Here is a 6264-nt window from a genome sequence, read left to right as displayed (position 1 = left end):
AAACTCCAGTACTGGCACCTAAATCAACACAGACATAAATACATAAAATAAAATAAATTGAATCTAAAAGACAAACATTTCAAGTCAAAGCATAGTAATGTTAATATCATCCTTTCAAAATATTTTAAAAGCTATTCTAGTCTTTTAAATCTACAATATTAATTTAAAGTCAGGAATTACCAGACCAAAAAAATTCTACATTTGAAATAATAAATACCATAGAGCAAGTTCTGCTCAACATTGTAAAACTGTTTTTTTAATAAGCATTTAAAAATTAGTATTTTAATATGGACGCCAATGTAAATATTTGGTTTTTTAGTGTGGCATATTTTATATGGCAAAAGATTAAAGAGCATATCTACTTGTTTCTGATTAATCCTGAAATTTTGAATGCAATTTAAACAGAAAGTAATCACCTAGGAGAACTGAGAAAACTCATTCCTTTTCTTCTCAATGATTGAAAAATGCACAGCAACGATATGAAATAATAATAAGAAGAAAACAGTGGGTTTAGCTTAAAGCCCAATCTTGCAATCGTTGACTGCACTTGTCATAAACATGTTTTCTTCTAATAGTCATCAAGCACTTCCCACTACCTCTTTTTTTTTTTAGTTCAGACACTGAATTAATTTCCCAGAACCCCTCCTCCCCACACCCTACTGTCTTACTTCTAAATACTTCTTTATTGTTCCAGAAAAAGATGGAGTGGCTTGATAGCCCAGAATACCTTGTCCAGCTCTTGAGTTCTATCAAAAGGTAAAGCTTTCTAGTAGATTTAATGCAGAAACTTCTGGAATCCCTCACTTGGGAAGTCCATGTGAGAGCTGGGTGTGTGTCTGGTTGTGCCCATGTACATGTGACCCTGTCTGGTCTGAGTGACAGGAGGATGGTTTTGTTGGGTTCGGCTCTGGTTCACTGACTTTCTTGTGAGAATAACTGCTCTAAAGTCAATGGTTATTATGCAAAAGCATGTTACCCATCAAGAAACGACAAGAGTTTATAGAGAGAACTTAGGTAGACTTGCTCGATGAACTTACAACAACAAAACAACAATTTCACCATCTGTTTTAGAAAAATCATATAGGAAAGCAGAAAGAAAACCATGAAAATCAGTCATGGCCTGACTTACAAGGTTAGCCCATATGTATTTGTATATTTGTATATGGGTATGATAGCAAGTTGGATTCAAGTTTAAGTTGTATAACCGGCTCCCCATCCTTCATCTGGAAATGGTATATTGGGAGCAGATCCCTGCATCAGGAAAGGTTCTCAGATTTACAGTGAGCGGGCACTGTGACTTCCTGGAATTGAGCCACCAAGGGCAAACAGAGGACAGCAGTGCCTCTGTTGCTGGCACTGACTCTTTCCTCTTGAGCCCCGGACTATTTCTCCTACTAAGTAATGTGTTGTGGTGCTAAGTCTCAACTAGATTACATAGTTTTTTGTTTTACCCATTTACTTACTTCATCTAGGGGCTGAATTGCAATTTAAAAATAAGTAAAAACTTCTACACATATATGTCTCTCCATGAAAGTTTCAATACCAAAGAAAGCAGAAATCATGTTTTCACTCAACGGATTCAACATTTATCATGGATATTTCTATGAAAATAAGTTAATTGAAGGCTGGGTGGCACCTTAATGGTAGAGTGCTTCCTTAACATATAAGGCCCTATGTTTGATCCCAAGCACAGGAAAACAAACTAACAAACCAACCCCAACAAAGCTTTTGGTAGAAAGATAGGGTATGATAATCTGCCTAAGATTCTAGTCAACTTGTTCTAGATTTGGCAACAGGTCATAAATAAACTTCATATTAAAGTTAAGAAATCCAAGGAGTAGAGACTTTCTTCTGTTGAGCTGATTCTCAACCACTTTAGTTATTTTATTACAATGAGGTAGTTGTACAAGGAGTTACCATTCAAGAAATCAGTTTATAAGTACAACACATTTTGATCCTTATCACCCCTTCCATCATTCTCCTTTATCTTCTCCAACTTTACCTATCCCCTCATTTTTCTTAGTTTTATAGAATATGCATTGACTATTATTCTCAACCATTTTAAAAGCAGGTGTAATTGGAATCTTTGAAGACAAAGCCTATATCCATTCAAAATCAAACATCTACACATATTCCAGATATTTGTGTTTTAAATTTTTTTGTTTAGTTTTTTTTTCCCCTCCAGGCTAGTGTTCTATGTGTGCTTTAGCTTCATTTCCAGCTTTGGGGGTAGTTAATTGGAGATAAGAGTCTCATAGATGCTACTGCCTGGGTTGGGTTCAAACTGCAATCCTTGGAACTCAGCTTCCTAAGTAGCTAGGGTTACAAGTGTGAGTCACTGGTGCCTGGATCTTTAAACATTTTTAAAGCTGCACCACTGGTCACTATTTTCAACTCAGAACCCAGATAATGGGTAAGAAGGGAGTTGGTGAGAAGTAGCTGAGATTGTAGATTTGAGTCACCAGTGCCTGGCTCCAGTGTGATACTAATAAATTATTCTTAGGATATGGCTACAATGATTAAGAGAGCAGAGATTAAGAAGATGAAGAAGAAAGTAGCAATATAGTACTAACCTGGCACTTTCTTTTTTCTTTTGTGGTTGGTCATAGGATTTGAACTTAGGGCTTGGGTGCTGCTCAAGACTAGAGCTCTACCTCTTTGAGCCACAGCTCCACTTCTTGTTTGGGGGCAGTTTGGAGATAAGAGTCTCCCAGACATTTCTGCCCAGGCTGTCTTTGAGCCAAGATCCTCAGATCTCAGCCTTTTGGGTAGCTAGGATTACAGGCATAAGCCACCAGCATCTGGCTAGCCTGATATTTTCTATTGGGCACCTGGGTCCTGGTCATCTTTCTCTCTAGTTGTCAGTCAGCAATCTATTATCAATACAAGACTCAAAGATACAGAGAAGAAATACGGAAAGGACCAGAGAGGTAAAAAGGTGAGCAAGTCAGCTGAGGACTAGAGAGATGGGCACGAATTCGGTCTCCCGCTCATAGGAGGGAAGCAGCCTTGCAGAGCTAGTTATGTGGTGGACTCCCCTTTCTAACAGCAGAAGTGGGCTTCCATGGGTAAAGAAAGGCTGGAACATAGGGTTGCAAATGATCACTAAATCCTAATTTATGCTGAGGTGGAGCTTTATTTATCAAGAAAATGGACATTGGATGTTTTTTAAAAAAGAATTTACCTTCTTGCTACCAAGGACTTATCTGATGATCCTATTTAAATTTGCACACCCCCTGTCCACACTTTCCTGCTTTATTTTCCTCTATAGGATTTAGCACATTATAAAACATAATTCATTGCCAACTTGTTTGTGCATTGCCTACAAGCTCATATGCTTAGCCTATAAGCTCACGAGAGCAGGCTAGTTATTTTTTCTTGTGGTTCATTGCTGTCTCAATATACAGTGTAGCAAGTGTTTAATAACTATTTGCTGAATAAAATGAAAAGGTAATTTCTCATTTATCCTAAGCATTTGCAGTGCAGATGACTTCATGAGACATTCCTGAAGCTCCAAAATGTCAATAACAACCTGACTTTAAAATGTATGGATGTAGCTGGCCGGGCATTGATCGCTTACATCTGTAATCCTACTACTCGGGAGGCTGAAGTCTGAAGATCTCAGTTCAAAGCCAGCCCAGGCAGGAAAGTCTGTGAGTTTCTTATCTCCAGTTAACCACCAAAAAACCAGACATGGAGCTCAAATGGTAGAGCGCTAGCCTTGAGTAAAAAAGCTAAGGGGTAGCACTCAGGTCCTGAGTTCAAAACCCAATAATGGCACGTGTGTGTGCGTGTGCACACACACACACAATTTTGGAGTTATTAAACCATCAAGATAATGGCCACACAGCGTTAGAATCATATATATGATATATAAGCTTGAATAGATTGGGACACTGGGAAAGCATCTAAAATCTTGGAATTCAACCAGCAGCTGTTATTTAACTTAAGGTGGAGATAGAAGAGAAGAATAAACTCATCTAGAAGGCCAATATTTATAAGAGCAGTAGCATCAATAACCACTCTGTAGCGTGTCTACTCTCCCAAGCACGGTAAGGCCTTTTTGCTGTTAAACAACCTCTTCCAAGGTAGCTAGTATTGTATCTCTGTATGTGGACCAGGGCCTCATCCTTAATACTGAGTGACACTGGGATTTGAATCTCGTGTTGCTTGAATTCAAACTCACTCTTTCTCCAAAATTTTGGACTGTCTTTATAGATGCTTCAACCTCTTCCCTCTAGAACCTTGCAAGAGAGCTTGACTTTGAAAACATAGCAACTGAGCAACGCCTGCTCTGTTATAACTGAAATGTTTGTAACACCTGCTCTGCTCTGAGCAGATGTGCTGGCTTGCAGGCACCCTGTGATGTCTGTGCCCAAACGGGAGATCCCTATCAAGAACATGAGCAGAAGCTGAGTGTGTGAAGCAGCAGCAGCAGCAGCAGCGATGGCCTCCTTCATCCTCTCTTTTCAGACCACCCGGCACCCCTGCCTGCTGTGGGCTTGCGGCCGCTAGCCAGGCACTTCCCTTCTCTCACTAGCCTCACGTCTCAGACTCCTGTCTGGATTTGCAATCAGAGCCCCAAGTCCCGTCTTTAAACATGTCATCACTGACAGCCAATCGCTGCCCTTGTAGAGTGGATTTGGTTTGGGAAGACAAGCATTTGCAGCTACATCCAGAGAACCAGGTGGGTGGACATGTGAGGTAATATTTTGAGTCAAAAGTAAGTTGGGCATAGAACGCAAAGACACCAGCTTTGTTCTGTTGGTTAGTAAACTGTCTCTGAAGGATTTTGTGGGGGGAAAAATGGTTCTAAAAGCACATTGACAAATGTCTGCCATGTTAGAAAAGTGTATCAGCAATCAAGGGATTATTTTGAAGGGGCTGTCATTTGACTACATCACCTCTGACAGCCTTTAAAAATGTTTATGTGTTTGCTTTATTATGATGATTATTTTATGCTGAAACTGGGGCTTGAATCAGGGCCTGGGCACTGTCCTTTAACTTCTTTGGTTAAGGTTGGTGCTGTACTATTTGAGCCACAGCTCCATTTATGTCTTTTTGGTGGTTAATTGGAGATAAGAGTCTCACAGACTTTCTTACCTGAGCTGTCTTTGAATCTCAGATAATCCTCAGATCTCAGCCTCCACGGTAGCTAGGATTATATAGCCACCGGCATCTGCCTATATTTCATAGTCTTTAAACAAGGTTTGAATCATCATGCGGAGCCCTGACTTGAATGATGATCTGAGGCGCTAATCTTCCATTAGGAATTGTAGCTTTGAAGAAGAACCAGGATGTGAATGTTTTCATTTTCATTTTATCTTTCTTTTTTGTTTTGTCAGTTATGCGGTTTGAACTCAGGGCCTGAGTGCTACCCCTGAGCTTTTTAAAATCAAGGTTAGAGCACTGCCACTTTGAGCCACAGTGCCACTCCTAGTGAACATTTTCTTTTTTTTTTTTTTTTTTTTTTTTTTTTTTTTTTTGCCAGTCCTGGGCCTTGGACTCAGGGCCTGAGCACTGTCCCTGGCTTCTTCCCACTCAAGGCTAGCACTCTGCCACTTGAGCCACAGCGCCGCTTCTGGCTGTTTTCTGTATATGTGGTGCTGGGGAATCGAACCTAGGGCCTCGTGTATCCGAGGCAGGCACTCTTGCCGCTAGGCTATATCCCCAGCCCAGTGAACATTTTCTTGATAAACACGGTTCCACAAGACAAACGAGTCAGGATAAAACAGAAACAGATAATCTAATATTCATGGAAACAAAAAAGCAATATGCTCTGTTACATTCTATAAGAGGGAAGCTAGATGATGTTTGAAATGATATTCTTATCTAGATAGGCAGTCTGTTGTCTGTAGTGAATTGAAATGCAAAGGAGGAAGTCATTCATGAGATGTTTAATTTGTGGCATTTTAAGATATTTCAATATTTAGAATTTTAAGGTGTACTTTATGAGCCTAATTTTACTGACAGTGACACATCCAAATTTAGATTGTTCTCCGAAGATGAGTTAACATTTTTATACTCCCTATCATTAAATCTGTCAGAAGAAATGACATTTTGTTTTAATGTAGTTATTTGTCATTTAGTTGGAAGCTGTATATGAATAATGGTAGTATTGTCAGATGCTGGTGGCTCATGCCTATAATCCTAGCTACTCAGAAAGCTAAGATCAGAGGACTGCATTTAGAAGCCAGCCTGGGCAAGAAAGTCTACAAGAGTCTTATCTCCAATTAACCACCAAGAAGTCAGTATTGTAGCTCA

This window comes from Perognathus longimembris, chromosome 16, assembly GCF_023159225.1.
Source record: "Perognathus longimembris pacificus isolate PPM17 chromosome 16, ASM2315922v1, whole genome shotgun sequence".
Classification (NCBI taxonomy): Eukaryota; Metazoa; Chordata; class Mammalia; order Rodentia; family Heteromyidae; genus Perognathus; species Perognathus longimembris.
The sequence above is the reverse complement of the archived record's forward strand: the minus strand, read 5'-3'. Positions refer to the sequence as shown.